We start from the raw sequence: 13084 nt of genomic DNA on the forward strand, positions 1-13084 counted from the left end.
GGACTTGAATATGTCTTTGGGAGGGAAACAATTCAACCCACAACAGCAGGTGTTCATTATTAGGACTATTGGACCCCTGATGTTCCCATTGTCCATCTCCAGCCCCTACATTCTTCTTGAGCTCCAGACCATCCATCTCTCTAGCTGCCTGCTGGAAGCTGGTCTCCATGAGGAGGTCCCAGAGACACTCAAGCTTCCAAGATGTGACTCTGACCTCATTGTCTCCATCTCAGCCCTGCCCCCCAACACTTGAGAGAAATGAAAACACACCTGGACACAATCTTGTACAAATACGTTCACAGCAGCTTTATTCATAATCGCCAAATACTGGAACCAAAACAGATGAGCATCAACAGAAAAATGGGTAAAGAAGGTGTATATACACTGAGTCCTATTCAGCAATAAACGAAGAAAATACTGAAACACACAACAACATGGAATCTCAAAAACCCTAATACTGAACGAAAGTAAAAAGCACCACATAAGTACATACTGCCTGATTCCAACTATATAAACCAATTATAATATTTACAAGTTTCATTTTTTCCAAATCTTGATCCACGTGTTCTACCACATTAGTCAAGGAGTCCTTCCTTTCCCAACTGAATAGACTGGGTGTATAGTGTGTGGGTCTATTTATGGACTCTGTTATGTCCACACCACACTCTCCTGATTACTCTAACTTTATGGCTGTTGACTGGGATTACTTTAAATCAATACAGAGGAAACTGACATCTCAACAATACAGTGTCTTCCCATCCATGAACATGGTATATACCTTCATTCGTGTGAATCTTCATTAATTTCTGTCATCAATATTCTGTAATTTTCAGTATGGAGGTATTGCATGTTTAAATTTAAAAAATATTCCCTGGTGCCTTATGTTTCTTGGTGCTGTTATAAATGGGCAGGGGTCCATTTGTAGGGAATTTTTAATGCCTCAACCAATCCTTTGAGTTCGTTCCATCAAGGCTACTTTACGAAGTGACTGCTGTGATATATTTCTGTCTTTGTCTGGGTGCTGTAGGAAAATTTGGGGATCATGTTGTTTCATCCATCAGATGTTTGTGCGATCATTTGGGAACTTTCCTCATTCGTTTGGTTTGTCTCTATAGGGGGAGATCATGAGCTGCTGCTTGACGTTCCCATCTCAACTCAGAAGTGCACAACTGGAGCTCGGCTTTCAAAGAGAGAACAAGATGAAGGTCCAGTGGGAAGACATTCCAGGAGGAGAGACCTCAGTGTGCAAGGTCCCTGAGGTCTGATGCTGGTCACCTCTAGAGTCAGGAGAAATTCCCAGTAGGACCTTCTGTTCAAAGCACAGGGATCCGGCATGTGTTCAGCATACATTTTGCAGCAGGTGCTCTAAAAGGATTTTACTCCCGGAATTTTCACCGCAATCTTGCAGGTAGGGCTTCTCATTCAGGTTTCACGAAGCAGAAAACAGAGGCACAGAGAGGTAGGGGTTTGTCTGTCACTTACTTAGTAAAGAGGCAGACTGTGGATTTGAACTTGAAACTCTTTGGTTCGAAAACCTGTGTTCTTTCCACAATTTAGATGGATTTTCATATCTACATGAATTGACCTTGATTTTTTCTTTGTCCTGCAGGGGCCATGATCCTTCAAGCCAGGGCCGAGTCTCTGCAGTTCCTCACTTGTGGATCTTGATCTCTGAGTACTCACTACCAGTGGCCTCTTGTTACTGTGGGTCTTGAAGCTTCATCCCACGAAAGCTGAGGGATGCATAGTGGAGCTCTTCTTCCTCCCCTGGGCCTGGGGCAGCCACATCTGGGGGATGGTGGTCTGGGAAGCTGCCTGCCTCAGGTTCTATCAGGTGACCCTGAGTGGAGGGAGAGAGAGTCGGAAAGGAATAGCAGAGACAGGATAAAGCAGAGAGTGTCCAGGAGGAAAACCCGTGAATTCCCTCATCCATTCATCCCACACACATTTTTGTTGAGACCTCTTTCATTCATGCTTTCCTCAAATATTTAATCCTTAATGAGCACCTTATTTGGTGCTTGCTAATCTCATTAACTTCCCACAAAAAACCCACAAGGAAGATATTATTATTGTCTCCATTTTATTCATATGAGAACAGGTTGAACGAAATAAGCAGCATGCTCAATCTTCCTGATGAAACAAGGATCCAAACCAGTTCTTTCTGACCCCAAAGCCTGAAGCCCCCTTTGTGTGAGGCCCGGAGCTGGGTGCTGGATGTTCTACGATGGACACAGCAGACACAGGCCCTCTTGCAGCTTACTCTTTAATTGAAGGAACAGCATAAAATGAGTTAAACAAATAAACTCTAATTGTGTGTTATGATGTGATGGACGGGAGCTGGGTAAGTGAGAGAGAATTAGAGGGTCTTGATGCAGGCATGGCACCTGCCCTTGGGAAGCTCAGAGGTTGGTGGGAGGACAAGTCAGTCAGAGAAATTATGTCACAGAAACAACCACCCCCCCGCCACTGTCCTGCCCAAAGCCACTCGAACCTGTGATTGTGTTAACTCACATGACAAAAGGGACTTAGCAGATGGACTTAAGGATATTGAGGTGGGGAGATCCTCCTGGATTATTCTGGTGGGCCCAGTGTAATCACAAGGGTCTAGACTAGTGAAATAAGGAGGAGAGAGAGATTTGAAGACACTATGCCTCTGCCCTTAAAGATGGAGGAAAAATCCATGTCTCAAGGAATTCAGCGCCCTCTAGAGGTTGGAAAATGGAAGAAAATGCATTTTCCGCTGGAGCCTCTAGAGGAAACTCAGCCATGCCCACCAATCCCTTCATTTTAGCCTAGTGAAACCCATTTTGGACTTATGACCTCCAGAACGGTAAGATAATAAATTTATGTAGCTGAAAGCCAGTAAATTTGTGGTAATTCATTACAGCAGCAACAAGAAACTAATACAGACTCACATAGAGGAGAGTGACAGGTGCTGCCTGGAGAGCATCCTTCTTTGCTGCTCCCCTTGACAAAAGAACACTTCACCAGAATTGTTAATGTTTGTGCTCCTCCCATTTTCTCTTGATTGTTCAAATTAAGATTCATAGACACACACACACACACACACACACACACACACACATATACAAACACTTCCCAACACTGCTGTTATCAAGAACACTGGTGACCTCTGCTAGCGAAATCCAAATGGTCATCTTTCAGTCCTCACCTCCCTGGACTTTGCACCAGCAGATGATTCAACTGCACATCGGCCCTAAAGGAAAGCCCCTTTTGACTTAATAACAAGACATTACACTTTTCCGGGTCCATTGACTTCATTGGCAACCCCCTTGCTGCTTGCTCCCCATCTCCCTGCCCCTAAATATCAGAGCAGCCCCAGACTCTTTCCTTCTTCAACTTTGCTTTGTGACCTCATCCACTACATTGGTTTCATCTCATCTATAGGCTGATGACTTCCAAATCCATACCCTCATCTCCTTCTCCTCTCTGGAAAGACTTTGATCCAAAAGTATACTTGAAATGCCCATTCCTTTGTCAAAACAAACAGAAAACTCAACATGTTCAAACTGAACTTCTCCCTTGTTCCCCCAAATTTTTCCTCGTCCAGTCATCTCAGCTTCAATGATTGGTGCCTCCATTTGCCCAGCTGCTCAGAGCAAAACTCTAGGAGTCATCCTTGACTCCTTTCTGTCACTTCCATCCCACCCCCAATCCATTAGCAATTCTCATTAGCTTTAACTTCTGGATTCATCCAGCATCCAATCAGGCCCCACCCTCATGCCATCCTGGTTCCAGCCACCATCATCTCCTGCCTGGAATGTTTCACCAGCCCCCTTTCTAACTTCCCTGACACACACAGTCTCTCTGTGCACAGCAGCCAGAGGGATTTTGTGAAAATGAAAGTGGGATCAGGTTCCTCTTCTGCCCAAAAGTCTCTAGATGCCCACAGTGTCCTGTGTGTGCAGACGCGATGTACACACACGCTGACTTCTCCAAACTCATTTCCTGCTTGTTGGCCCTTTCCTCCCTCTGTATAATCACACGGACTTCCTTGTTGCTCCTCTGCTCACTGGTCAGCCTCCTGTGTCTGATTGTTTTCACCTGCTGTTCCCTCTGCCTGGAGGGCTCTTGGATCACACAGCCAAATTGCAAACTCTTGAGCCTCCTTCATGCCTTTGTTCAAACATTACTAGCAAAACCACAATCCAACCTACAGAATGGGAGAGAATATTTGCAAATCATGTATTGGATAAGGGGTTAACATCCAGAATATATAAAGAACTCCTACAACTCAACAACCACCACAAACTAACTCTATTAAAAATTGGTAAAGAACTTGAATTAGACATTTCTCCACAGAAGACATATAAATTGTGAAAATCATAGACAAAGATGTTCAACATCACTAATCATTAGAGAAATGCAAGTCAAAACTACCATGAGATATTTCCTCACACCCATTTGGATGGCAACTACATAAAACAAAAAATAACAAGTGTTGGTGAGGATGTGGAGAAATTTAACACTTGTGCACTGTTGATAGGAATGTAAGACAGTGCAGCTACTATGGAAAACACTGTGGGGGTTCCTCAAAGTGTTAAAAATTGAATTACCATATGATCCAGCAATTCCACTTATGAGTATTTACCCAAAAGAATTGAAAGCAGAATCTTGAAGAGATATTTGCACACTCATGTTCATTGAAGCATTATTCACAATAGCCAGGATGTGAAAGTAACCCAAATATTCATCAACAGAGGAATGGATAAAGAAAATGTGGTGTATACATATAATGGAATATTAATCAGTCTTTAAAAAGACGGAAATCCTGTCACATGCTACAGCATATATGAAACTTGAGGACCTTGTACTAAGTGAAATAAGCCAATCACAAAAAGACAAATACTGCATGATTCCACTAATATGGCGTAGAGTAGTCAAACCCGTAGAGACAGAAAGTGGTTGCCGGGGCTGGGGTGGCGGGGGAAGTGGGTAGTCCTTCAATGGGTGCAGTGTTTCAGTTTTGCAAGATGAAAACGTTCTAGAAATGTGTTGCACAATTGTACACTTATGAAAGGTTAAAATGCTAAGTTTATGTTATGTGATTTTTACCACAACAAATAAATAAATCCAAAGAGCACTGCACAAGCCATCTCCCCAACACTCCCTCTTCTTTGTACCCTGCCTTTTCCCCAAAGCACATGTCTATCTTGCACACTCTATTCATTTGTTTGTTGCTTGGTTGTTTTTTTTTTATTATTATTAATATTGGTTTAACTACCCCCCTCTGTCTAGAAAAAAACCTCATTGAGCCAAGATTTTAATTTTTTTTTCATAGGTGGGTCTCTGATACCTACAAGGCTTCCAAGTTGGTAGGTGCTCAAAAACATTTCCTGAAGGAATTAGTGAATGAAAAGATACACGTTACTCTGCTCAAAATCTTCCAAAGACTTCAAGTCACACTCTGAATGTAACAAATAGTGAAAAATGTGACATTTCCATCACAGCAGGAAGGATCAACAGGAAAGAATGAGTGGAAATGGGGAAGGAAGAACATTAGAGGAGGAAGAGCCCATGCAAAGACCCAGAGGCAAGTAACCTTGTTCTGGTTGATGATGATGAAAAGTCCAAGGTGAGAGAGTGGGGGCGGGCAGTGGAGGAAGTGGACTGGACAGTGGGGCTGGGATCAGGGTGAGGCAAGTGAGGCACTCGCCCAAAATGCAAATTTAAAAGCGGAGCCCAAAACCTCAGTAATTGAGATAAATAATATTCTCATGCAAGATTTTTTAAATCAAAATGAAAACAAAAACCCCAGGGAAAATGGAATATCAAAAATTTAAATAACCCAGGATTGGTAAGAGTGCCCTTCTGAATCAAGTGGAGCCTGAGGCAGAAGAACAAAATGTGTGTCCCATACGTATGATTTTAAGTATTTAAAGGTCAATTTTTTCCAGAAAATCAGAATAATTGTAATAATATAGAAAGCCTAAAAAGTGGTGTGTATTAAAACATTACTTTAAGTTTAAGGTTTTATGTGTACCCAAACCAGAATTTATTATAATTTTGCTTTCCTGGCTTTACTGGAAGCAAATGCAGAGAAAATATTTTCAAAATCTCCTTCTCTGCTTCTCTCATTTTCAACTGAGAATACTGCCACGTGTGACAATTTCTGTTGATCAAGTTACGATCTCAAATAATTATTAAGTGGCTTCAGTCTACTGACCCTACCATTATTTAGATTTTCAATAGTTTACTCATCATTGATTTTTTCATTAAGTTTGATTTTTCAAAAATAGTGCATTAAAGTATTGTCTCGATTACTGAAATTTTTGGCACATTTCTCAGTTTTGTGTATGAGAGTGCCTCACTCTCCTTGCCCTAACCCTGGCCCTTCTGGAGAGGTAGGTGCTGAGAGGCCAGAATATTCGGGGCTGTAGGTTGAGGAGTTGGAGCTTCATTCTCTAGTTCAGGAGTCAGCAAACTACAGCCCTGAGTCAAATCCAGCACATTGCTGGTGTTTGTAAATAAAGTTTTATTGGAACATAGCCATGCTCAATCATTTACATATGATGTAAGGCTGCCTTCATGCTGTAACTGCAGAACTGAGTAACTGCAACAGAGATTCAATGGCCCATAAAGCCAAACACATTTACTCCCTGGCCCTTGACAGAAAAAGTTTGCCAACCTCTGCTCTAGATGATGGGGGCAAACAGAAGATCAAATGCAGAGGAACTGGACAATGATGGCTTTTAGATGATCACTATGTATAGGACAAGGGAGATGAGAGGCAGGGAGATGAGGGGTCCGGGAAAGAGATCCTGAAGCCTCAGCAATGACAGGGGTCAAGATGGAGAGAGGGAGACTGATGCTAGCTGTCCTTAGGAGGAAAGTAGACAAGATGTGGTGAGGTTTTGGCTGTAGCAGAAGAAAGGGAGGAAAGAGAGAAGGTGACTCCTCCATGCCTGGCCTGAAGGAAAGAGGAGGGGCTGTCATGCTGTCAGTAAGATGGAGATCAGACTTGAAGGTATAAGGAGGAGGAGATGAGAACATCGTTGCCATACTGAGCGGGATAATCCAAGGATCACCCCGGGAGACGGGTCCAGGCAGGATGTTGGATGGAGAGAAGTCCAAGTAACTCACCTGAGAGACTGACCCTGTGACTGAATTTGCACCCTCCATGCTCGTGTCCTCCATGCCCACCGCTGGCCTTGCTGCTTTCTTCCTGCGGGACCTCACTCTGAGTCAAGAGACCAGAGAGCCTTTCAGTTGGAACAGCTCAGGGTGCAGTGGGCAGACTGACCCTTCTTCTGTTCTCTCTTAAGTGGCTGGAGGGGTGACTGAGGTGGGAGAGGGGTGGTCCCGTATCAGAGACCACAAGGTTGAGAACACAGGCTCCCCCCTCCTGGACAGTGGGGCCCGGGGTTTGTGACAGACTCACCCGAGTGCCGGGACCTTCTTCCTGCCCTTGATTCAGGCTCTGGACCCACCCAGTCCCCCAGCTCTGGCTTCAGGGATCCGTGGCTGCCTGCCCTTCCCACCCCAGGACTCTCCCTCCCTCCCCAGGTCCCTGCTCACATGATGACAATGACGCAGAAGGACAGGAAGAGCAGGGCTGTAGCACCTGCTCCCCCCACGGCCCCCAGCACCACTCCTGATAAAGGCCACGCTTTTCCTGCAGATAGATTGGGTTATTGGTGATTCCCCTCTGAGAACTTGGTCTAGTCTCCTCCCACTCCCTGTAGGGCCCCACACTTCTGTGTTCAGGCCCCTTTGCCAGATACAGAAACAGAGACACATGTGTTGAGGGCAGGGGAGTAGGCAGGCTAGGGTGAGGAGAGTGAGGCATACAAGAGCTGGGTTGCAGCCTACCATTTTTTAAAATGTTGATATTTTGTTCATTGTAGCATTTATTTTGCCTTTTTAACTTTTTAAATGAAAATACGCATTGCAATATTATCTCTCCTGATTGCTGAAGTTTCTTGGCTTCTCCTTAAATTTTGTTCCTAAGATGAGAACGCCACTCACCTGACACTCATTCCAGCCCCCAAAGAAAGGGTCTTGTGTCCCCAGACACATCTGTCCAGGCCCCAGCACCTCTCCTCCAAGACCCACCTCCTTCCCTGGCTCCCCCTCCAGCCCTCACCCCACCCCACAGCCCTGTCCTGGCAGGAAGATGACAGTGACACTCTGAGTTCTAGGGAATTTCCAGGCCTCACAACCCAGCACAGACCAGAGCTGAGCTCCCCTCTGAAGCTCAGGGGGCTGCTGGGTGGACTGTGGGGTGGGGTGGGTGTTGTCCTCCTCCTCCAGCCACTCCCCCATCCACCAGTGCACTCACTCTGCAGAGAGAGGCTCAGGGAGACACGCAGGGAGCCCTGAGGGTGCTGAGCTTGGCAGATGAGTTTGCCTTCATGCCCTGACTCCACCCGGGGCAGCTCCAGGACTCCAGGGTTTGAGGGTTGTGAGGGGCTCAGGGTCTGGCTCCCATGGGCCCAGCTCAGCCTGGCACGGGGGTTGCTGTCGACAACACAGACCAGGCGCAGGGACTGGTCCTCAAGGACTGAAAGAGATGAGCCATTCTCCAGGGCTGTGGGCACTGGAGAAAGAGAGACAGAGAGTCAGAGAGACAAAGAGATGGACAGAAAGAGGAAGGATGCAGAAGGAGACTGATGAGGACAGACACACAGGTGTAAGTTGAAGTGCAGGAAAACAAACACCTTCACCCCTCCCTGATGAGAATGTAAACTTGTCCACCCTCCATGCAGAGTAGCTTGGCCATATCTCTCAAAATTAGAAAGAACATGTGAAGCAGCTATATTTTGCTTTTAGGAACATATCGCACACACACACACACGCTTGTGAAAGGAGACACAGTTTATTAGTTGCAGCATTTCTGTTAGTACAACAAAATGAGTGCCATGATTTTTCCATTAGTAGAAGACGTGTATAGAATCAGAATCCATCCAGACCATGGAATACTGCACAATCACAGAGAAGAATGAGGGCAGTCTGTGCTACTGATGTCAAAGGACCCCTAAGATCTTTTAGGTGAACAAACCAAGGCCCAGAGCAGCCTATGGACACTGGTCACTTCCCGGGATGGGACTGGGTATCTAGAATAGACTTTGCTGTGCATTTGGAATATTTGGCCATGAGAATATATTACCTGTTCAAAAGTAATTAAATAAACAATTGCTATGGTAAATAAAAAGATGAGACTGGAAGAGTCATCAGAAGATGGGTGATAAGGGGCCTCGAGAGGTGAGCTCTGCCATGTGAAGGTTGCCCTGTTCTTGTGGAACTGAAGGGGGTGGAGAAGTCTGAGCAGAATGAGGGGCCCGTGGGGACAGCTGATCACAGTGGTCACAGGGGCTGAGAATGGGAGGGACCACTGGGTTCACCCACAACGGGATCTCTTGTCACTGGGTGAGTCCAGGGTGAGGCAAGGACCCTGCCCTGCCCTGAGCTGAAAGAGGATCTGCTCCCTACAGTTCAGGAGGGGGCTCCTTCCTACCTGTGCTGTTTCCTTGGAAGACAGTTACACTCAAATTCTGTGGAGAGTCTGGAACAGAAAGACATGATGGCTCTGCATCAGTGGTGAGGGCTGTGTGGACATGGGTCCTTGTCCCCAGGAACTGCAAAAGTGGGGGAAGGGTAGAGGCAGACATCCTCCTGACACTCTTCTAGCCTATATTCTGGGACCCAACACCAGTGTCAGAGGGCCTGACACCTCCACTCCTGCTGCCCTCAGGACCCCATGTGGGACCCAGGTGTCTTGGCCCGGTACTCACAAGACACGTTGAGGTGGATGGTCCTGGTCGTGGTCACTCTGGCTCCAGGCAATGTCACATGACAGGTGAGGTTGGTGCCATGGTCCTAGGGCCGTGGGGTGAGGGTGAGCACCGAGGAAAAGCGGGTCCTGGGGTCCAGGGAGGCGAGGGCAGCTGACGTCCAGGAGAAGTTGGGGGGCGTGCCCCGCTCACAGGCCCAGGGTACATAGCAGGTCATGTTCCTGGGGCGGCCAGACCCTAGGGTCCCCAGGGTGAGAATGTGGGGTGTGTGGGTCAAGGCTGGTGAGAAGATGGGGAGACATGAGTATTGGGAAGGAGGATCTGAGGTATGGCCCTGAGAGAAGGCTCAGACTTGCGTCCAGCTCCTCCCTCTGAGCCCCGACACAACATACTCCCAAACCCTCTCCCAGGATGGAGAGTCCTATTACAGCTTTGCCCCTATATCCATCCCCTGTGATGACTCCTGGAGCCAGGTCCTTACCTGTCACCTCTACATAGACCTGGTTACGTATGTAAGAATATATCACACTACTTCCTCTCTCCACTCTAAAAAAGTAGTTTCCTTTGTCCCTCCTCCTGGCGTCTCTGATGTCCAGGGAGCAGTTGTAGGTCTGGGGGTCCCCGAGGAGGTGGAATCGGCCCCAGGTTTCCTCCTGTGGTGTACGACCTGGGTTGTTTGTGACCACTAGAGCATCCTTGAATACACCAGCTCCTTCTCGGAACCAGTAGCCGTGAGCTGGGGTAGAGTCATTCCAACCATCCTTGGGGTAGTAGAATTTTCAGGGCACCTGCACACACAGACCCTCCTGCACTGTCACTGACCCCTGCACTTGCAGCTGGTAACCCTTATTATTTTTCCTAGGCTGCCTGTGGCCCTCGGCCCCCTCCGTCCACCAAAGCAGGGCCAGCAGCAGCAGCATGTCTGGGGTTGGCAGTCTCAGGTTCCACCAGGGAAAGTCTGTTTCTCAGGGTTCTCTCTCAGGAACTAAAAGTTGCAGATTTAGAGGAAGCTGTAGCAGGAAACTGAGGGTGAGGTCAGAACAGTGACACTCCTCAGAGGAGGAACTTCAGACCCAGACATTGTCAGGGCTGGGACAGCCCTTAGAGTCATCCATGCACTGCCAACATCCATTCCTGGGGACCCTGGGCCATGGAGAGTGAGAGCCACATCCAAATTCACACCCTACGCAGGGCCCCAGCCCCATCTCCTGCCTCCCTGTTGATGCTCTTCTCTTTTGGGGTCATTTTCTGCAAGGTGAAAATGACTCCCTTATAACCAGACCTCCTGAGTCTCAGTCTCTGGATGTTTGTGGAGGTCAATCCACCCAGGGGAGGGACTCAGGGACACAGGAGATGAGGGAAGCTGACTGTCTTCCCTCCCTCACCATCCATGTGGTAGGGAAACCCTCCCTGCTCACCGGGTCACACAACGCCACCCCCCGACACTGCTCAAAGAGTCACAGTCCACTGTGGAGATGTCAGGTGTCCCAGCACCTGGCACTCCCTTTGACCAGAAGACGTGGAAACACGTGCAGGGGACACAGAGTGAGGAACGCCAGCCTGGGAGTCGTCCACCTTCAGGGATGGTGAGGATTTCCTGAGAGAAGAGACATGCACCTGAATTCACAGAAAGTTATTCTTAACTGTGTGGTTGGAGGACTGGAAGGAAGGGGTGGGAATCCTGGGAGGTGGTGCCTCCTCAGACTCATGTCAGTTTTCATGAAACACTTTTTTGGGGGAAACATATGACACGTACAGAGAAGTGCCCCCACAAGAAAAGCTCAGTGATTCATCACAAAAGAACATTCTCCAAGAAATAGAATGTTGGGAGCCCCCTCGACCCCTTGTTCCAATTTCTTATGGTCACACCTGACTCCCCATAAGGAGCCCCAGGCTCACTGTCATGCCAATTGATTCCTTGCTTTTTTCTGTGGTTTTATCATCCAAGCATGCTGCCTTCAATCCTATGACTTTGCCTATGTTTTCTTAAAACTTTGTATACATAGAAAAAATTACAGTCTGTTTTCATCTACTTGACTTCATGAATCTGTCCATCCCATATTATCCTCTTCCTAGAACTATCACCCAACACCCAGAGTACAGTCAGTGCTGTGATCATGAAGAAGGAAGGTGGAGGGTTTGAGCATGCACAGACACTCACACAGCATCACCATTTCCTGCATTTTCAGTTGGAGTGTCAGCCTGCAGCCCAATCTGCCTCCTGGGGTGACGTGTCCTCGTGACTCACTCTCTCCCTGCAGGGGCAGTTGCAGCATCTGTGGTTAGAAGGGCTTGGCCATGCTCAGTCTGTTTCCCATGGTCCCCAATTTGCAAGAAAAACCAGAAGAGTAGGAAGGAGAGTCAAGGGGAAACCACAGAGAAACTAACTGTGTGTGAAAGAGGAACTTAAGACCCACAGGCCATCAGAGCTGGGGGGTCATCTAGACCCACTTCTGCAATTTTCAGAAGAAGACACGAAGGTCCAGAATGGGCAAGCAAATTGCCCAGATCATACAGGTGCCCTGTCTCATACACCATTGTCTGCACTGGGAACCACTTCATCAATCTTTGTTCATCTAGGTTTCACTGGGCTGTGAGATGGGAAGCTTATCTTAACCTGAAAGAGAAGAATTGTCAACTCTTCTCATGAGTTGAGGGAGAAAATTTCACTTATTCATTCATTCGACAACCATGTACACTGTGCCTTCATGTTTCCAATAAAGGGGTGAATATGGCAGATTTATCCCTTGCCTTTGAGGAGAACAACATCTAGTTGGGAGACAGAACGGTAACATGGCAATTCCAGTGCCATAGGTTAGGTAGCTGGGATGGAGAAGCCCAGGGTGGGGTGGGAGGTGCTCTTGCTCTTCTGGACGGGAAGATGAGTCTCAGGGAGGCTGGACCAGACATGGTAGAGACTCTCAGGCAGTCATGAAGGATGTGAATTCCACAGGTGATCCCGATATCCTGGGAATTCCTGGACTCTTAGACATTATGTTCTCAATTCCACTCAGTCCCACACTGTGCTGGAGATCCTCTTCCAGCTACCAAGTTCTGGGCTCTGTTTGTGACCAACCCCATCTCTGCCCCAGCAGGGGTCAGGCACTTCCCGTAAGTGGCTCTCCTGCCCAAGACTTATCTGGCTCCTAGGCATTCCTATGAAAGTGTGACGGTGCTGTCCATGGTGCTGATTCAGAGCTGAGTGCTGACTTTGGAGATGTCTGCTCCTCTGTCGAAGGACCTGATCACAGCACAGGGACCTTCTGTCTGGAGTCAGGAGGGTCAAGATGTCAGATGTTCTTGGGAGGGCTCAGGTCTGCCTCTGTTTC

At 47.3% G+C, this 13084-nt stretch overlaps 1 pseudogene; it reads right to left on the reverse strand.

The window, feature by feature from the left end:
• Window positions 1–1651: 1651 nt before the first annotated feature.
• LOC131397261 (sialic acid-binding Ig-like lectin 8) lies at window positions 1652–10675 on the reverse strand (annotated as a pseudogene).
• Window positions 10676–13084: the final 2409 nt, after the last annotated feature.

This window comes from Diceros bicornis, chromosome 34 (assembly GCF_020826845.1).
Source record: "Diceros bicornis minor isolate mBicDic1 chromosome 34, mDicBic1.mat.cur, whole genome shotgun sequence".
NCBI classification, from domain to species: Eukaryota; Metazoa; Chordata; class Mammalia; order Perissodactyla; family Rhinocerotidae; genus Diceros; species Diceros bicornis.